The sequence below is a fragment of the Anabrus simplex genome, chromosome 3, assembly GCF_040414725.1.
Source record: "Anabrus simplex isolate iqAnaSimp1 chromosome 3, ASM4041472v1, whole genome shotgun sequence".
In the NCBI taxonomy this organism is placed as follows: domain Eukaryota; kingdom Metazoa; phylum Arthropoda; class Insecta; order Orthoptera; family Tettigoniidae; genus Anabrus; species Anabrus simplex.
Window position 1 is genome coordinate 254,543,576 of NC_090267.1, and position 22,499 is coordinate 254,566,074.

A 22,499-nucleotide genomic window follows, 5' to 3' on the forward strand; every position below is an offset into this window, starting at 1 on the left:
TGTCCTAGTTTTTGCACTACTATTTTAATACGGTATATCTCTGTTTAGTAGACACATTTCCCTAACCATTACTCCTGTAAACTGTTGTCCCCCAAAATGTGGATTCACGAGAAAATCATTAGCAAACATCCTTGTTCCAAAATCAGTAAAATGTTATAATATATCCAGTAGCTTTTAAGTACCCTTTTGATTTTTGGAATTTGGGAAACAATGTTTAGAATGTTGGACTCTGTAATTTCTTGACGGTGGCATCAAAATTTTCTCACTGTTTGACCAAGTTGTAGTCGTTTTAGTATTGTTTCAGTGTCTGCGTGTTCCTTCTGTAGTTCAGTTAAGAACTAATAAAGACAACAGTTGTTACCGATTATATTACCACTCGGGAAGGTTAATAGTCCTCGAAAATCACTGCAGTACTGTGTTATATCAGTTCTATCGTTCTGAAGGTTATCGAGGGGGAACTGACTGTTCGCGTCCCTTTGTTGGTATAGTGCAAGTGTGAGTAATTTCAAAATATTTACTAATTGGAAGGTATTACAAGGGATCATCATCAAGAAAAGTTTTAAAAGTGCTGGAAAACGTCGGACTAGAGTACAAAGGCTAATTTTATCGTCTATTTGATTGATTATCAGCTGAGCCAACAGTACTTCACAGCCTGAAATACTGGGCTACACTCCGCGGTACTGTTCAAATATTATCAAGCACTCTTAGCACGATTCAAAGACGACTGTAACCTCCAACGGTATTCAGCAAACATTCCACTGAATGGCAGCTTCTCTAGACCTCTTTCCAATACCAATAAACAACTATGAGTTCGCACGAATTATGACAAAAATGGCATTGCGTTACTTCCCTCCTGGCAAGAAGAGACGTTACAAGCCGGGCTGATTGGCTCAGACGGTTAAGGCGCTGGCCTTCTAACCCCAACTTGGCAGGTTCGATCCTGGCTCAGTCCGATGGTATTTGAAGGTGCTCAAATACGACAGCCCTGTGTCGGTAGATTTACTGGCACGTAAAAGAACTCCTGCGGGACGAAATTCCGGCACCTCGGCGTCTCCGAAGACCTTAAAAAGTAGTTAGTGGGACGTAAAACGAATAACATTATTAGAGACGTTACAATAGCAATCGATAGACTCGCTGTCAGTCTGCGAGGGTATCCGTCACTCACTTCAGAACATTAAACCCGTACGAAAGAGTAATTTTCTGTCATTTGAAAAGTAAGCGAAATTATATAAAGAACGTAAGTGAATTAAAATGAAGGGACGTTTCACATTTAGTCTACAGATTTTAGAGGGAATCAATATTGTGTGAGAGAACATTAAACAACTCTTTTGGTCTTCATTCAAATTCCCGGTCTCAAAAAACGGACGAAATAAACGAAATTTTATTTATGTAGTTTGCGTTTTCTATAATGATTCGTAGCTTGATGGGTTGTGTGTAAAATAAGACGTGTATTGAGACAAATGCAAACACCGAGTCTCCGGAACAGAGAAATTAGCTATATGCAGTGTAAATCTCCGACCCTATCGGGCACTAAACCCGAGGTCCTCTGAGCCAAACGCCATTAGTGTGGATCGGTGGTAGATTCCCATCGGGAGGAGATACCTATAGCTTTGTAGTTCCGTCGGGTACCACAAGATCCCAACATCAACTTGCTTCGCGGTTGTTGGACTCAGTTGGCCGTTGAGTCCAATGCGTATAACGCTGTGTGAACTGTTTTCCCGCTCTGTTATCAAGAAATTCAAAGTAAGAACTTAAGGCTATGCCCTCTTAATAACGCACAATTGTTTCAAAGTGCTTATCAGCCTATATAATAAGTAGGATATGCAAATATAATTTTGTGTTGGGCATGATAGACACATTGCAGTGTATGTTGTTAAATTCACTTGCTCCGAAGCTGCCATAATGTGCACGTTGCGGAAAGTGGCATCTCACCCCGACCCTCGGTAGAGATGCCTCTTTTTCTTCGGGGTAAGATGCCGAATTTAATTCTTTAGATATAACGTTGTCTTTTCGTAGGAACATCCCAAGAACATACATCAGGACATCAAACCAGGAATGAAAGAGATTATTCAGATAGCAGAGAATGTGCTCCTCCCTCAGAGAAAGACAACAACAGACCTGAAGGTTCAGCGGAGTCAGCGATTGCAAATGAGACAAGGCCAAGAACATCCTTTGAAACAAGTTCTCCTATACCTATCTTGGATCCGTTACCTAAGCGCAGAAAGAAATCAGCTGCAGTTCTGACAGAAAAACATTGAATAGACAACGCAAGAGCTCGACGAGGGGAAAGTAAGAGCATGAAATCCACAACGAGTCAGTCTGTTAGACTAAGCAGGTCAGAGAATGACAGTGACTTTTGTGCTGAGTGTGCCCTCAATTATTATGACAAAGATGGACCACAGGTAGACTGGATTCGGTACATCGTTTGCGATAAATGGTTACATGAAACCTGTACAGATTCAGAAAACATGTGCAATGACTGTGCTAAAGAACTCTGATACAAGAGTCATTCATACAGCTGATTCATGTGGTTACAATATGATTTTATGTCTTTATTTTTTCATAATCATAATAAATATGCTTTATGAATTGTATTTAGATTATTTGTCCCCTGAATGACATAAAATTAGTAGTCGAAATTCACCCAGATATAATTGCCATCTTACCCCCTATGCTCGGGGTGAGATGACTAAATGCATGTCTTTATAAAGAAATGTCTGAAACATAAAATTACTAATGATTGGCATTGCTAACTGTTCTATATATAGAAAACACTCGGTAAAATATACTTGTTTTATGTCTAATTCAAACTCTCAATTTTCATGCAAATGTTTGTCCTCAAAACACTAAGTTGGGCATCTTCGCCCGATCTACTCTACGCTGACCATTCAGCCAAGGAGCCCAAAACAACAACAACAACAATAATAATAATACTAATTTTATTATTATTAATTTCCATGGCGAATTATCATGAAGTATTTTTCATAGAAGTGGGGAGTTCAGGTACCCCTGTGGGTGGGAGTGGTATTCCCTGCCTATCATGATGCAACTTAAAGGAGTCCCAGGGACTCTGAACTTGGGAGTGTGGGTTGCGATCATGGGTTCCTTAGCTGAGTCCTGGCATTGCTTCCACTTACCTCTGTCATTCTTCTCACTTTTATCTATCCTACCCACCCTCCCTTGGTCAACTCTAGTTATTTTCCGACACCAATGATATTAGAGAATTCCAGACCTACGGTGTCCCTCATTTTCCCACTCTTTGTTGCCCTTGTCTTTCTTTGACCGATGCCGTCATTTTTGAAGTGTTTTATCCCTTCCATTTTTCTCTCTGATTAGTGTTACATAGATGATGCTGGCCTAGTTGTACTTCCTCTCAAAACAATAATGACCACCACCACCTCCGGGAGTATGGATGTCTGCGGGATTGGCAATGTTACGTACCTGTTGACGTTTTATTAGGATGACCAAGGTTTGAATTTCGATAGATCGTAATTTTATCTTCACCTGAAATTTCACGTTGAGTTTGGAAGTGCATTCGATTTTAAATCCTCGGCCAAAACTAAACATGAGCCATAGTAGCTCCAGCGAACCTAGAAATAATTAGGATGAGCTGCTGAAATATTTATATTTATAATTTGTAAATAAACCACTTTTCCAATAGAACATTGAATTAACGTTCAAATTATTAAAATGGGTTTATATTGTTATCAAAATTTGAAGACAGAACATTTGGAATGGATTGTGTGAATAGCTCCTTTGTGTATCTGGTTGAGATGAGCATAATATTTAAGTACGCTGCTCTAAGTTTCAACCATGGCCAATTATTCCCATGATGTAATGGATTATGCGTTCCTCTTCAAACATATTTGGTAACTGCAGCCTGAGCTTCCCTTTAAGTTGATCCCTTGTCCACTTCTAAACAACTTGATACCGTTACAGCGAGCTAACAAGCAATCAAATCGCTGCTCTCAGAACGACCAGAATTTAATCCTCACTCAAAATATATAAATTTTAAATATCACATAGAGTGTCTAGTAATTTACCATTTTATTGTTTGGAAATATGGAGTGGTTGTCGACCATAGTTGTTGTACTGATTCCTGATGATTAATATTGGTGAAATTGGAAACATTTCTGATAATGTATTTCATTAGCTGGAAATAACCGTGTGAATAATTCTGTAGGAATTCTCAACTGCGTCATCAGTATATCGTGTAGTGATTATTTGTACTTTAAAGACTGGGGAAATTTCATATCATGTATTTGTTTATGGTTTATATGTTCTGTGTGTGAATTTTGGAAATATTTAATTTTGATATGGCTTTAAGATGGTTTGGCTGTTGTGAAAAATTAAAGTAAGATGTAATAATTAGGAAACACACTGTACCACACGCATCAGATCGGGGTGGGAGGTTTCCGGTTTCATCGTATTGCATTAGTTTCGACGTTTCTGGATGCTACTTGGTGTTCCTTATCACATGTTATTCCTGTGCCCCTATTGGTCATTATAAAATTAATTGTGATTGGCGTACGAAGGAAAATACGGACGCTCATTGGTCGTTTTACTATTTCCTTTTTTCCGGAGAAGAGCTCGTGGGTAACGCCAAGCTTGGCTGAGCCGTCTTTTCTGTTTGACCAGTGCAAGGAAAGGTTGCCTTCTGCAGGTGACGGGTCTTCTTGGCCCCTCCAACAGGTAAGCACTTAGTTGTTTTTCATCTTTCAGGTTATCTTCAAATGTAGTGTTCCGTTTGATTTCCTTTGCCGGAGCTTTGTATTAAGATACAGTTCCCATTTCTCTGATTTTGTAAATTAAATTTTCAACGCCATTTGATGTAATCGTAAAGTGTATATTTCCCCTTGGGGCTCTCTCGTTTATCCCGTTTCATCTTGGTGCATTCGCATTTAGAACGGGACCCTTTCCTATAAGAGTTTTTCAGGGTGTTGCCACCTAAAGGTGCCCTGCACTAAAATAAATATTTTAAAAGTTGTTCTCCTTTTTTTACATGCACGTACTTATGACCGTATAATGATACTTTCCTTTTTCTTTCCGTCAGTGTTATGTGATTTAAATGTTTCGGCATGAGCAGTGGAACGTTGTGTGAGATGTTCAGACCTAAAGTTAAATAAATAAAATTCTACCCTCGGGGTAAATTGTTTTAATTGTGAAAACTATCTTCGATTTGTAAAGATATTTTGTTGATTATTTGCACTGTAATTTGAATATAAATTGTTTAGTAAACTTTAGAATCACCTTTGAGTTCGCTTCTTCAGCATTGCCAATACCTGTCACCGCCTGGATATGGTTCCCAGTAGCTTTCCAATCATCCTTTCTTAGTTGTCATGTTGGTTAACCTGTTGGTTTTGTTTACTGTGCTTAAAGTGCTTTTGTTTTCAATTTCATATATATTATTATCAGGTCTCTTTTCGTTAATTGGTGTTGGTGTGTAACAAGGTTGTTGCACAATGGTAGAAAATATTGTTATTACTTGTGGCCGTTTATATACCGGAACGGTAACAGAATGGTAGCAGAATTTTGGGTTGTTGAAGAAGGGAAGTTGATGGTGATTATAACCTAAGATTTAATTAAAGTATTATCTCGTAGTGCTTTTTGGTCAACATGTCTCGTGCTATCCCGGTTCCGTTCCATTTGAGGAAGGAGGAATTAGCTTACGAACTTCGTATTCGTAAGTTGAATTCGACAGGAGGTGTTAGAGATGACACGAGCTTGTTAAAACACTCACTAAATGAACCTGGTTTCGTCCCCGAGTTATCAACAGATGAAGTGTCGACTGTCAGAAATAAAATCATTGAATTTAAAGCCATTATTGTGTCCTTTTGTTCCTCTGAACCGTCTAATGCTCAGTTAACACGTGTGTAGCCCAAGTGCAGCATTACGTGGACAGGATTCGCAACCTGTTAGCTCGTAATTTATCTGAAAATGAGCGACATGTGTGCAAGTTGTTATTATCACAGTTTTCTGGTATTCTTGATAAAATTGTAGGCTTGCTGGAAGGTAATGCATTGCCTAACTCCACTTCGTTAGTTAATATGTCTGTTCAATCTGAAACGTGTGACAGTGACACTATTTCTGTATCAACTGCTTCACAAATTAGTAAAGTGCTAACTTGTAATAATGTTCCCCTGAATTCTGCTCCTGCTGTATTTACTAATTCTTCTCTGCTCATGAGTAATACCAGTGGTGCTTCTTGTAGACAAGTTTGTATGTCTACCGTTCCTATGGGAACTGTTAATTCTACTGCGTCTTTACCTCAACCTTCGTTTGCGACCCAAGTTGTTTCTCTTCCTGTCGTGCAAAGATATCCCCATGTCCAAATGTCACCTGTATCAAATGCTTCGGTGGTGTCACAAATGTGCGGAAATGTTTTGCAGATGCGAATATCTGTGCCGGTTTCGATGCAGTCTAGCTGCAGTCCTAACCTCACTTTTAGTACACCCACCCTTTCCCAAGGGCCGCCAAATAAAGATTTCTATACAACTGTGATGCCTTCTCTTAACCAATCCAGTGCTGTTTAGGTACTTACTACACCTTCTGCTGAAGGCATTCGGTATGCCGACCAGCTACGCGTTGCTTTAGCTCCTCGTCCTATGAGCATGTCCTCTCAGGTCACTAGTACCGTTTCTACTTCTTCCAAACCTCGTAATTCGCGTGCATGTTATAGTTGTGGTTCCACTGATCATTTCCAGAGCAATTGTCCTAAGATTGGGCCATTAGGCAATTCAAAACCTGTCATGGGTGGTCAACTTCAAAATTTCCAAAGGAATTGTCCTAAGATTGAGCCCTTAGGCAATTCAAATCCTAATGTGAGTAGAGTTTCTTCCTCCAGTAATTCTTGCAGATACTGTATGTCAAATAGACATTTTTCTAGACAGTGTCCTCGCAATTCTTCCGGTTCTGGGCGTTCTGGTAATGGCAATGCCAGATGACTAACCGCCGATTCTTGTGCCAAACCTTATAGTGTACCTTCATGTTTCGTCTGCTATCGCTGTGAGTTAGATGACGACTTACCCGATCTTGTAGTTAATTATAAGCCTCAGCAGGACCCTAGTGTCAATTTTCCACAATTTGTGGTATTTCTGCTATTCCTCCGTGTAAATTATCTTACATATGCCTAGAAGTGAACAATGAACCTGTTTGTGCTTTAGTTGATTCTGGGAGTAGCCTCACCTTGATGAGCGAAAATTTGAATAACTCTGTAAAATCTGCTCCCTGCCTTAAAACCTGTGTCTTTAACCTGCCATACGCCTAATTCCGATTCCTCGAATGTGATTGGAAGTCTGAGTGCCAAATTAGAATACGTAATTTCGCATGGAAAAAGCCTGTGCTAGTGGCAAAAGATTTATCTTGTCCTTTCATTTTCGGTGCAAATTTTATTGCCAAAACTGGTATGATTTTGGATCTTCAATACAATGAATTCCAGTTTAGATTTTTCGTTAGGATCTTTAAATTGTGTAACCGTTCTCCTCTCCTTCCTTATCATGTCAATACTGTCTCTGGGGACACAAGTGAACCAAAAGCTTTTGACTTTAATTATTTGCCTGATGATCAGGCCAACCAACTTACCAATCTTTGTGATAAATTTCCGGATGTGTTCACAGACAAGTTACCTGTTCGTACCTGTTCGTTCTCCTCCGTATCGGTTGTCGCCTCCAAAGATGAAAGCCCTTAAGGCTATCATCGACCAAATGCTTGTTGATGGTGTAATACGCCCCTCTAAATCTGCGTACTCTTCTCCTATATTTCTAGTCCCTAAAACACAGGGTGGTGTTCGGCCTGTTATTGACTATAGAATATTGAATAAGAGAGTTGTGCTTCAATCCGTTCCTCTTCCTGACTTACACTCTTGTTTCTCTTGGTTTGCTAATGCCAAAAGTTTTACCACTTTCGATTTGAATCAGGCGTATTAACAGAGGCCTCTTGCTGAGGAATCCAAGCATCTCATGGCTTTTGCCACTGACTGGAACCTCTATGAATTTCAAAGAGTACCGTTCGTATTGGCCATGGGAGCCACTGTTCTCACTCGGCTGCTGGATAACGTGTTGTCAGACATTAAATTCAATTTTTTTACAATTATTTGGATGATTTGGTTAAATTTAGCGAAACGTTTGAAGAGCACCTTGTTCATCTCAATGAAGTCCTTAAAAGACTTCGTAAAGCAGGACTAACCCTTAAGGCTAGCAAAGTCACTTTCACACAGCCTTAAATGTCTTTCCTAGGGCATAATGTGTCCGAGAAAGGTGTTTCTGTTGACCAATCTCGTACTGCAGCGATTCAAAATTTCCCAATTCCTAAACATGTCAAGGCTGTCGCTAGGTTCGTTGGAATGGTTAATATCTTCCAAAATTCGTCCCCAATTTCGCTGAAAGGGCAGCCCTATTAAAAGCCTTGAGGACAAAAGATGATAAACTTGAGTGGGGTGATGCCCAACTTGAAGCTTTCTACGATTTGAAATCTGATTTTTGTAACGCTCCTGTGCTGGCGATGCCAGATTTTTCTAAATGTTTCATTCTCCAAACCGATGCCTCATCTACAGGTATATCTGGTGTTCTAATCCAGGAATTTGAAAATGGACGTCGTCCTATTTCTTATGCTTCCCGTAATCTAAATCCTGCTGAACGCAACTATTCTATATATGAAATGGAAGCCTTAGTTATCGTTTTCTCCTTGGAAAAATTTAGAATGTATCTTGAACATCTGCCTTTTGATCTTGAAACGTATAACCAGGCGTTGAGTTGGGTACTGGCCAAGCCAAGAAGAACTGGTCGTCTTGCGCGTTGGGCAGTACGCATCTCAGCTTTTAAATTTGAAGCTCGTCACATTCGATGTTCTATCCCTGCAGTTCTGATCCTCAATCAGAGTCTGCTGATCCCTCTCCTGAACAAGTTTCGGCTTTTGTTAATGTAGTTTTGACCAATTCCCCTGTCCTTTTCAAAGATATTTCTAAACATCAGGAAGACGACCCTGAACTGAAGGGTATTATTGACAGTATAAGTCTGGTGAACATGTTAAACCATATGTCATCAAAAATGGTTTTTTGTGTTGCTCGTGGTCGCAGAGACCCCAAAATTGTTGCTCCAGCTAATTTGGTTCCTGCTCTTCTCAAATACTTTCATGAATCCCCAGTCGGCGGACACCTTGGTGTATTCCAAACTAGAGAGAAAATTCGTAAGCATTCCATTTGGAAATCTACTAATGGCGATATCCGCACCATGGTCAAATCTTGTAAAACCTGTAACATTAGTAAACCTGCTCCTAATATCCGCCTTGGTCTGTTGTCATCTGAGCAAGCTTCTCGCCCGATGGATAGACTATTTATAGACTACATCGACCCCTTCTCGCGATCACGGACCGGTCATCGTTTCATACTTGTGTGTGTTGATGCGTTGTCGCGTTTTACATGAATGTTTCCTACTCGTATGGCTAATGCTAGTACTACCATTTCTTGCTTGAAACAGATTTTTGCTTCATTTGGACCCTGTCAATTTTTGGTGAGTGATAATACTAGAGCTTTTACATCTATGCAATTCCGTAATTTCTGTTTTGACCTATCTATTTCTCATGTGACTACCACACCTTATTATCCCAGGTCTAATTATGCGGAGAGAGTCAATTGGAATCTAAGATCTGCTCTTATTGCAAACCATTCTTCTGACCACTCCAAGCGGGAATCTTCACTTAATTGGCTATCATTTGCTTTCAATGCTGCTTTTCATGAAAGTCATAAGCAAACTCCTGCTTCATTGATGCTAGCGTTCACCCCTGATTTTCCACTTCCTAATCTGTGGTCCATTAACGATCTTCTGCCTGATGTCGCTAATCCAGAAACGATCCGTTCTGCTTGGCACCGTGTGCGTAAGAATTTGAAGGTTTATTACGCTCAAGTTCAACGTAACTATAATCACGGGAGAAGACCGCAGAATCTGTCTGTGGGTGACCAGGTCTATGTAAAGACTCATCCCATTAGTAGTGCTGCGGACCATGTAATTAGTAAGTTATCCCCCAGATTTCGAGGTCCCTGCACAATTTTGAAATTTTTAACCCCTGTGTCATTGTTAGTCAGTGATCCTGAAAGAAAGAGGATCAGCCATGTGCATTTATCGCAAGTAAAAATTCCCTAGTCATGAGATAATACTTTAGAAACTCTTTTATTTTGGGATAGTTATAAGGACTTAGTTGTAAGCAAATTCTAATTAATTGCTGCGCAGCATTTTTCGGGTTCTGTAGTTAATAATTTAGTTAAGGTAGAATTAAGATCTTCATAACTAGGGATTGTAGTAAAAAAATAGGAATCAGGGTAGGCTCCGGTAGAGATTTTCGAGTTTCTTTTAACCATTTTATAAATTTTATCTTGAAGTTATATATATTGGTTGCCTAAAGGGGGCTAGGTAGTCCCAAACCTGTGGGGGAACCTCCCAAATGAAGGTCATGGCGACACCAGTTGGGTGCCTCCAACTCTTGTCCACCAGGGTGGCTTCAGCTTCTGAAATTCCCTGTCTGCTGCGGATGAATTTATGTTGCAGTGGCCGGAGGGGGATGCTACCTCCGTTTCTTCTCTCGTGCCTAGAGGAGAGGTGCGTTATGTCTTGGGCTCTGCCGTTCTCCACCGCAACCCAGTGACCAGATGTCCAGGTGACAACTACTGTTCCTGCCTGAAAACCGGACGTGCCTAGTTAAGGAGCTCCGTCCACATGGTGATGACTATGGTCCCATGCCAAGGATCTTGACGACTGCATACTTACCGGACAGGAACTGACGTGGCCATTTGTGGCGCGCAATATCCACATATATTTTTGTACATGCCAATCAACAGCACAATCTTGTAACCAGACATTCTAATGACGCCAGTCGTGCTAGACTGTGCTTGGCTCTGGAGGAACTATGTAACAACGTGTTGGTGGACCCAGTTTGAACTGATATAATATGGAAGCTGAAGACATCGGCCGAGTCGTCAGTCACATAATCAGCAAAAACTAGTGGTGTTACCGTGTACATGAGGAAACAGACGCCAAATTCAATGCCTGAAGATATTCTTTTCTAATTTTGTTTTCCATGATGTCTTTTTATTTCCACGGGACGTTTAAATTTTTGTAAAGAATATAATTCAGTGTTGGTGATTGGACACAAAAGAACAGTTTGAATTTTTTTTATCTCTTCACAGTGTATATTTTATGTCCTTTCCCTTTCAGTGAACATTAAGTGAATGTTTATAAAAAATTGTGCAGAAACTGGACTGCTGTACAAAGTGAATTTTTTTTATTTGGAGCTATGTTCCAATTTAAAGTGGGTGAGTATGTAGTGATTATTTGGAATTTAAAAACTGGGGAAATTTCATATCATGTATTTATTTATGGTTGATATGTTCTGTGTGTGAATTTTGGAAATATTTAATTTTGATATGGCTTTAAGATGGTTTGGTTGTTGTGAAAAATTAAAGTAAGATGTAATAATTAGGAAACACACTGTACCACACGCATCAGATCGGGATGGGAGGTTTCCGGTTTCATCATAATGCATACGTTTCGACGTTTCTGGATGCTACTTGGCGTTCCTTATCAGATGTTATTCCTGGGCCCCTATTGGTCATTATAAAATTAACTGCGATTGGCGGACCAAGGAGTATACGGACGCTCATTGGTCGTTTTACTATTTCCTAACTTTCCGGCAAGTCATATCTGATTTATGTTAAGAGACAGTTCCCATTTCTTTGATTTTGTAAATTAAATTTTTAACGCCTCTCGATGTAATCGTAAAGTGTAAATTTCCCCTTGGGGCTGTTTCATTTACCCTGTTTCATCTTGGTGTATTCGCTTTTAGGACGGGACCCTTTCTCAAAAGTGTTTTTCAGCGTGTTGCCTCCTAAAGGTGCCCTGCACTTGGATACATATTTTAAAAGTTGTTGTCCTTTTTTTGTACATGTACATACTTATGACTGTATAATGTTACTTTCCTTTTTCTTTCCGTTAGTGTTATGTGATTTAAATGTTTCGGCATGTACAATGGAACGTTGTGTGAGATGTTCAGACCTAAAGTTAAATAAGTAAAATTCTACACTTGGGGTAAATTGTTTTAATTGTGAAAGCTATCTTCGATTTTTAAAGATATTTAGTTGCTTATTTGCGCTCTAATTTGAATGTAAATTGTTAAGTAAAATTTAGAATCACTTTTTATTTCGTTTCTTCAGCATTGCCAATACATTTCACCGCCTGGATATGGTTCCCAGTCGCTTCCCAATTATCCTTTCTTAGTCGTCATGTTGGTTAACCTGTTCGTTTTGTTTACTGTGCTTAAAGTACTTACGGTTTCAATTTCATACATGTTATTAACAGGTCTCTTTGCGTTAACTGGTGTTGGTGTGTAACGAGGTGGCTGCACAATGGTAGCAAATATTATTATTGTTATTACTTGTAGCCGTTTATACCCCGAAGGTTACATATTGTGAATGTTAGTCTTACTGCCTAGTACCGAATTTTTACCCATCTTATGACTTACTTTATTCCCCGAATTATAAATGTATCTTTCGATATAACAATTCTTGATCTCATGAAGGAGTAGCATAATCAACGTTATGACCACTCAACTCTCCCGACAGTAACCGTAGACCTCACTTGTAAAGTTCGCGACAAGTAATACCAAAGAGAGTATCTGAATACGTCTTGCGTCAGTATCTGTACTGTACTGGCCATACCTCCTGACTACCAAAGTAAAAATGAAAACTTACAACCTATTTTCCCGTCTTTGACCCGGTCAGGGATGTAATGAATGAACCATATATATATAAAAGCTATCATTACATTGGAGTCACCACTCCCAAGGTGATTTATTAATGAGTGATAAATGCTATGAAATGATGATGGAGAGTGTTGCTGGAATGAAAGATGACAGGGAAAACCGGAGTACCCGGAGAAAAACCTGTCCCTTCTCCGCTTTGTCCAGCACAAATCTCACCTGGAGTGACCGGGATTTGAATCACGGTATCCAGTGGTGAGAGGCCGACGCGCTGCCGCCTGATTACAAAGGATTTTGTTGAAAAAGAGGCTCTTCACATGTGTCTGAATTGTAATTCAGTATCTCTCATGCAGTTTAAACTCAAGACACCGTAAAATATACGAAATTAATTTGATCTAACAGAATTTTCCATATAGAGCAAACCTCTTGGACAGTGACTCCGTCTCTCGGGCCAGGAGATTCGTACCGGGGAAGCAGATGTGCGGAGGTGAGAGGGTTGGCGGTCCTGGTCTATACTAGGAACTGTCCCGGCATTCGCGTTAGTGCAGGAGATTGGAAAACCACGGACAACCATTTATATAAATTATTGGTGTAAAGAGGAACATTTAATAGTAATTCAATTTAGAAATATAATCGTGATGATTTCCTTACAGCACTTTGTGTGCAATCCTTCGCTAAAGTAAGCTCGTGTCCTCATCGCGACGTGATGCAGCTCTTTTCAGGCACACCCCCATTGGAGGTGAGCTGCATGTACCATTTCAACGACATACCAGATCTCCTGCCATTCTTAAATTTCTGGCAGTGCCGGGAATCAAACCCGGCCCCCCGAGGACGGCAGATAATGACACTAACCGTTACCCTTGTAACCTATGTATCGCACGGCGAATATAATCATCATGGAATTTACTTTCTTTCGTATTGCTGTTTATTCAGTTCGAAGGGATTTATTTATTTATTTATTTATTTATTTATTTATTTATTTATTTATTTATTTATTTATTTATTTATTTATTTATTTATTTATTTATTTATTTATTTATTTATTTATTTGTGGAAGTCGGTTAACAAGTTTTTAAATACAGTTTGTTAAATTTATGTTGCTGTACTGTATGTGGAGATAATGGAGTCTACAATCTCCCAAAATATGCTGTTCTTCATATTTGACTAATCCTAAGAAGATGATCAACTCATGATTTCCTATCACTTCTTAAGTTCAGGCCGTTATATCTTATAAGAAACTCCTACCATTTAATAAATGGAGAGTCCAAATATAATTTTCAAACTTCACAGAGATCCAACAATTTCATTGGCCCCCTTGTGAAGAAAATAATTTCTAGGCCTAATTATTTAATTCCAATTTCATTACGATCAGGAGAATGGAAACAGCGTCTTTCTATTGACGAGGAATGCATCCCACATAGGGATCAGAAAAACACAACGTTATTGATTTCGATGAAAATGCCAGAAGTCTGGTTCGCATGTGCAATATTAGGTGCTAGGGGTAAACCTTTTTTTTTTATCTGCAATAAGCAGTGAATGAGGAACGAGAACTTGTACAGGTGGCAAAGAACACTGCTTCTAAATCCAAAGCTAACTGCTCGGATGTGGTAAACTATTCTGTGCGAAACTTTGGAAGATCTTATATCGAATCACTATGCCATAGAAACATTATATAAATACAGAATATTAACAGTACACATAACTCTGTTGCTAACAATAGAAATGACGGATGAACTCTCATATCTCATCTAAAAATCACTTCATTATTGTTTCATTCGTTGGCTGCATATCAACGCCCATGTCATGTTCTGAATGTTGTAACATGACCACTGAACATATCCTCCTATCTCCAGTTTATATATAGGTGTGTATTAGCCTCTGCCTAAGATACAGACAATTAACTTGAGTGTTATTGGGTCGCTTTTCTTTTAAAAACAGATATAAAACGCAACACTCTATTATTAACCGAGTGAAAGATCAATATTCTATGGAGCGTGAAGTAGGGCTGCTTTCATGATCAGAATACACTAAGGCCGTGACACTGAGACTTGGCAACACTGTACTGCTACTCATTGGAGTCTTGCTTGTAACATATGGAAAGTTAACCTTCAATTATGTTTTCTCAAATAAAACGTCGATGGAAGAGCATTTTTCATTGGATACATATAAAACAGGGTGAAAATTAAAATAAATACGTCAATGTAAATATGAGAATAAACAAGCATATGGCTACATGGCTATGTCCATCAAAATGCAATTTTAACATTGGGAATCAACTTACAACATAATCACTCCAGGGTCATCAGTTTTCTTTTCTTGCCAGAACTTTTAACCACAGCATCAGCATCGTTAACATGTTTTGTGTAGTTTTTGATTAAATATTTGCAAAATAAGGCAAAGATAGGCAGAGAAGTTCATACAGAGGTTTTTCACAATATGAGCAGCACTCCCTTGTATCAATTACACTTTGCCTTGTAAGGTGAATCATTACACACTTATGATTCTTACTCCGAAAGAATGCTACTTCATATTCCTCAGGGATTAAAAGCTTCATGATCTTATATACTTTTGGACACACATTTAAGAGCAATTCTGATGGGACCGGTAACCAACCTTTGTTTAAGCTATTAAACATGTCATTTTCCACTGTTTCATTTGTTATGTTTGAGGTACAGTGTCGTCTGCAATTAAGGTTACTGGCTAGCTTAAAAATACATTTCATGAAATGTAAATTGCAGGAAACATATTATCGAAATCTACTTCTATTTAACTTACTTTAACTATCACAAAGGAAAATTTACTGCATATATCTGTTTCATCAGTTATGTTCAATGAATCGGAATTTCGCTTAAACATGCCCTTGCTTAAAGATGTTTATTTTTCAGACCTTAATCCTAGGAAACACTGCACTATTATCTTTTCCTCAGCTTCAAAATCTTGTAAATCAGCAATGCCTTGGCATCTGAAATTAAGCCTAGCTTTAGTTGTGGTTGTCATACTTGCACAACGTAACATAAAATAACACAATCATGCTGCATTTTTCAAGAAATGCAATTTGACAGAAATACAGAATACATCCACAGATGTGGATTGTCACTAGTATGCATATTACGACATGAAAAAGCTCACCTTTGCCTTAAATTAATGTCGTTCCAGGATACCAAATAGCGTGTAGGTTAATTTTTAAAACTATAACACATAAAATATCTTCAGTATACTCTGAATTTAAAACAGTGCCGTCAACTTAATTCACGCAGAACACAAAATATGATACACCACGTTAGACTTATTTACAAATTACGAACACAGAAGTCACAGGCTTGACTCCAAGCGACGTTGTCGGATCTCCACGATCACGGCCTTATAATGTAGTCCGGCCATGCTGCTTTTGAAAGCATGCTGCCTCGACATTCTCATATCGATTTCGTAATGGAAGAGTATTCCTGTGGCGAAATAACTGTATGGGACAGATATTTGCCTCTCAAATACAGTTTTGTACGCCACTCCATATAAGGCAATAGATCAAGTGGATTATAATTGGCCGAGAGAACACCGCATTCTGTATTTAAATACTAGATAGCTCCTATCGTCATTGTTTGCGAGGTTTGACACTATACACTAGTTCAAAGTGAATGTCTCAATAACAGACTGTCCTAATGAGAAATGAGTTCCCCATAAATTGTTACCACCGGGCGAGTTGGCCGTGCGTGTAGAGGCGCGCGGCTGTGAGCTTGCATCCGGGAGATAGTAGGTTCGAATCCCACTATCGATAGCCCTGAAAATGGTTTTCCGTGGTTTCCCATTTTCACACCAGGCAAATGCTGGGGCTGTACCGTAATTAAGGCCACGGCCGCTTCCTTCCAACTCCTAGGCCTTTCCTATCACATCGTCGCCATAAGACCTATCTGTGTCGGTGCGACGTAAAGCCCCTAGCAAAAAAAAAAACCAAGAAATTGTTACCGCGACGTGGTGGACCCGAACCATAAGTGCGTTTTGGAACTAGTTCCCGTTACCTGTGCCAGACTCTACTCTTTCACCCAACCCACCTTCCTGGGTTAATCTTTATTGTTTTCCAACCCCAGTGATGTTAGGTTTGCGAGGCCTGGGAATTCATTTTCTTGTATTTTTAAAGCCTATCTTCCTTCTTTGATGACACCACCATTCTCCGGAATTTTTCTTCTTTCAATCAATCAATCAATCAATCAATCAATCAATCAATCAATCAATCAATCAATCAATCAATCAATCAATCAATCAATCAATCAATCAATCAATCTGCATTTACTGCTGTCGCCCAGTTGGCAGATTCCCTATTGTTTACCGATCGCTCACCATAAGACCTATCTGTGTTGATGCGACGTAAAGCAAATTGTAAAAAAATATGAATAAAGATTTTTACCTTGTCTTTCTTTAATGATTTCAAAGAACATGGACATTTATTGGACATTTTCCTTGATAAATTATTCAAGTCCCTAATTCTCCTGCCTGTAAATGAATATTTGCCAAAATTTGTCCTCATGAATTCCAATTCTTTCCTTGTATTATGATGATTTCTTCCTTTAAAAGCTACATTCATGCTTATTCGTCTTCTAATGGTATTCAACACCGTCTCTCCACTGACAGCCTGAACATACAACTTAGCTGAGTGGCTCCACTCCTTACTCCCAAGTCTTCCCATCCTAATCATTTTCCAAGCACCACTCTTTTGTCAGAAGTCATCCAGAACAAAGAGTGCTGCTTCCCTGTGAGTAAAATAATAGCATACATTCACGATAGACTGTCGGCGCATCTAAAGTGGTGGTAACACATCCCGGCCCTCAAGTTGGAAGCGTGATTAGCAGGTTATGGGGCTCCTGCGTTAGCCTGCCATTCCTTGAACTAACTCGAGTCCGGGTCATTGCAGCTTAACGTGACTGGCAATACCATGATCACGGACATGGGAATTCGACCAGCAATTTGAAAGGAATCCGAACAACAGGAACGTGACATTTCATTTCAAAAATCCCAACGTGCGTTGCCGGAGATTCGAATTACGGCCCCCTTGGTGACGATCTAGAGATATTCAGTTGTCACGTTCCTTCTACATTTTTCTTTTCTATGTGACTTCGCTTGGTCAATTATTGTTCTCTTCCCACCTCGACGGTATTAGTTTTGCAATGATTAAGGATTATTCTATTTTCACGCATATCGTGACCTTTCCATTTATTTTGCCGATACCTTCATTTTTGAATTGTCATAACTGTTCCTTTTCTCCTCTGATTAGAGCTAAGAGTAAATTATGGGTACTTCCCCTTAAAACAATAACCACCATCGCTTCTTCACCTATTTCATGTCTGAGTGACGTTAAAAAAAGGCTGCTAATTCCGGTCCTTTACTCTTTAGAACAATAGTCACTACAACGAGCACAGTCCCAAAGTCAAATTCAAAGTCAAATTGACTCCAATTCCATTTTTATAATCTACAAAGAATAATCAGAAGACAAAGGCCTCGGGTTATAAATGGGATAGAGTGTTTGACCCTACGCCTTCAACTATTGCCATAGCTATCAGATCCCGACAACTTTTTTCATGTTTACTCCACATTACAAAGCATATACATACGTATTTAATGAACTGTAATATTTTATAAATAGCACAGTTACAGCTACACAACTAAACTCTAACTTGTAGACATAATCATTCACATGCTACGTGTACTTAAAAGTGAAGAAATGAGTGTGTGGAAAACTACAGTTTAAAATTTGGGTTACTCTTACCCGTCTCCAAACTAGACTTGATATTCTTCTTAATTTTTGTTTCCTGAATTCGCATACAAACATATATGCGTATTCTTTTTCAGGAAGGTGAACTTTAAAAAATAAGAGTTTAAGAAATCGAAATATTGGTTCTATTTATCGCTATGATCCCTTACTTTGGACAAAATTATTTAACTATTATGAATTTGATATTTTTAATCTATTTTAATATTAGTGTTGATATGTATTCTTCGCATATTTCTGACACGAATTATTGAATAAATGAATTAATTACTGAAGAAACAAGAGTGTTTATGGATTGAAGTTTCCTTGGTTGCTTCTGAATAACCTTAACCTACTTCCACAATACATTGATATTCTCGGTCTACCATGTCTCATAGACACTTCTTTTTTGAAGAATTCCTGTGTTGAATATGATTTGATATTATTACTTGCAACGCATGATCCGTCCCAACACCTGGTGGTCACTAATAGAGCCTGAAATCACTTGAAATCGCCCAATGTATCACCCGGCGGCCAGCAGTAATTGCAGCCACGATTAATCTCGGCCAACACATTGCACGCGGATGGACACAAATCAACGTGATGGTGCGGTACAGGTGTGCACCTCATCCGTCTTCTAGCTGCGTTCTACACTTCTTACAGAGGAGACAAACCGTCATTTTCCTTGTGTTAGGCGTATATTACACTACCATATCTCTGTGTCACAGAAGGTTGATAATGTTGATATGATAAAATATTTTACAGTGTAATACAGCATCTTTGATCACATCTGGCTGTGAACAGTTATGTGATAAAAGTTATACTCAATATGATACCTTTGATCAAATCTGTGACAAGGCAGAAAGAAAATGGCGGGTAATAAGTGCACATGGTCTGTGGTAACCACAAAACTTCTTATTTCACATTATGAATCACATGAAATGTTGTACAATTCGAAGCATAAAGATTATAAAAACAGGAACAGAAGACTGAAAATTGACAAAAACATTGTCTCTCTCTCTCTCGTTCTCCTCAACCTGATGATTGGTGTGTAGCATGACTGTCCTCGTCCAACGATCTTCTATCCTGAGCCAGCTGCTTGATTAGTTGATATGGACGTCACCCTTTAATGCCATCGAGGAACCCTGCTCTTGGTCGTCCTCTTCTAGTCTTTCCTTCCAGTTTCCCTTCAAGCAGTGTGGTGCACCTTGGTGAATACCCAGTAAATGACGCATCCAACTACACTTCTTTTCGCGATCATTTTCTCTAGACTGATGGTTTCTTCAGCTAACTTCTTCATTTGTTAGCCTGTGAGCCTGTGAGTAACATTCGACGCCAGCACCACATGTATTCTTTCCTTATCAGCCTTTAGTAGAGCCTAGGTTTCAGAGCCACAGGTCGCAAGGTTCCAAATGAACCTCCTAATGAAATGCTTTCTTACTGCTAGGGATATTGCCTTGCAGGTCAACAGGCTTCCTTTTTATTGAAAGCTTCTTTAGCCTGGGCTATTCGGGAACGGATGTCCTTTTCACACCTCCGATCAGATGTAGGTAATGATGCTTTCCAAGTAACTGAACTGATTTACTTGAGTCAATTTTTCTCCTTCCAACCAAACATTAACATCCTGTTTACCATCCGGAGTACATTTCATTATCTTGGTTTTTGTTTTGTTAACATTGATGTTACTCTTTAGTATTAGTAGATCATTCAATTTCTTTAGTGAGGTTTGTATCACTTTCTCAGTTTCAGCTATGAGAGCAATATAATCCGCGAAACGTATTGTTTGGTATTGTTGACTATTTATTTTTATTCCATGGGTGGAGGTGGCTGAAAACTCTTTCATTGCTTCTTTTAAATACACATTGAATAATAGAGGTGACAGACCACATCCTCGCCGTACACCTTTCTTATTTTCTCGTTGATTTTCTCCTTTCCTATAATCACTGTCTGGTTCTTGTACAGCTGATGGGTGATTTTCCGATCTCTGTAGTCCACTTTCAGACTTCTAAGGGCTTTAAGGATAATATTCCAGTTAACATTATCAAAAGCTTTCTCTATATAATTGAAAGCAATTAGGACGTTTTTATTGATTCTTAGGGCTTGTTAAATAATTGTTCTAAGGCTCAGAATTGCTTCATTTGTTCCTCTGTTTCTTGCAAAACGGAATTGATCCGCTGAGGGATTTTCTTCTATTATTTTCTCCATGCGATGGTAAAAAATTCTTGTAATAATTTTGGAGGCATGTGTTACCAAGCTTAACGTTCTATAATCTTGACATCCCTTTCTATGATTACTTTTTATAACGCTGAGTTCAGTTGCACCGTTCTTCTGATATATTTATCCAAAATTGTCTTCATTGCTTTCAGCATGAAGGAGGTTAAACATAATGGTCTGTGTGCTTCGGTTTGGACATAGTTTGCCCTTCCAGGTTTAGGTATGAATACTGCTTTAGCTTCAGACCATGATTTCGGGCCGTACCCTATAGCTAGACTAGCTCTGAAGAGGTCCGTCAGGGCATTCACGAGTATCTCCCGTCTTTCCTGTAGGAGTATCGGAGGTATCTCATCTGGCTCTGGAGCATGGATTCATCATTACAGTACTGTTATCAAATATATTATCATATTCTGTGACACAGAAATGTGATAGTGTAATATCGGCCTTAGATTAGGAAGCTTCGAGCTACACAACACGAACTGACTGCACTGATTAGCAAGTGATGAAAAAAAAAAAAATAATAATAATAAGCAGCGGCGAACTTTGGCTTTACTAATGTAGGTTCCAAAATTATTTAAAAAGCATTTCCTGTTTCCGTTTGAGATTTGCGTAAATGGCAGGGGCATAGGTGTCACTCACACAGATAGTCTCTTATACATCACTTTGTAAGTCAAGATTGAAGGCAACCGATGTTCCGAGAGACGAGGAACGTCGTACTATAAAATTAACTGAAGAATAGGTATGGAGAATCCACTTGAGGATCTATTACCTGATGATAACCTAGTGAATCATGAAGATGGTTTGATAAACTCTCGGAAGGATCAGGGAATATTAAGAGTCTTGAGATTTAGAAAGTGGTGCGATCTCCATCACAAAGGTAAAGGAGTTAGCCTTTTTAAAGAACATCCTGATTCCAATAAATAGGTCAGCTACCACAAAGGATTATCACACAGCGAATGGAGACATGGCCTCAAGATGAGGGTAAATGTATCAGCAGTTCGTGCTGTGCCCGGTAGGTTGATGGACAGTAAACGTTGTAGGCGATGCCTCAACGAGATGGAAACACTTGCACACCTCCGTGGTTCCTGCTAACACGGCGAAGCTCTACCCATCGCTAGGCATCATCAAATAAGAACCACCATCGCCCAAGACCTCAGAAGAGTCAGATTCACCGTCTATGAAGAGACGCATGGTTTGGCAGAGAATGGTAGCATGGTGAAATTGCCTACGAAAACAACAATGTAGGATATATAATCGAACCAAGCGTCCGCTTCGAATCCTACCCGAGTCAACCTGACGATGTTAATCGTGAGAAGAAGGGAATAAAGGCATCAACAGTTCCGTTCTACAAGGAAGCATACTACTTAAAAAAAGATCGAAGTCGTAGGCTTGCTAGTCATTAGTAGGAAGATACATTGGAAATCTTTAATTATTGGCATTGCACGTTCTGTCTTGAAATCGTCAATAGGTATTTTATGAAACCATCTGCGGTGATTTTATTTAACAATCAATAAATATTTATTTATTTTTTCAGTACACAATATTAGTCTGTATTATGTATACTTTGTCTTGTTGGCAACGTCTAAAAGGAAGAGTGTGTGTGTCTTGAGCCTCAAGACCTACTTTTTAATGCCCTCTTGCAGACATAAACTAACTGTTCACGGGACAAAGAGTCTTGCTCATGCAATATCATTTATTTGTCCTCTTATTATGAACACCCGTGGAAGGCGAAATAATCTTCAAAATCTGACCTCAATGGGATGTGCATATTTACTTCCTAACAAGGCCGTTTTCTGCTTCTTCT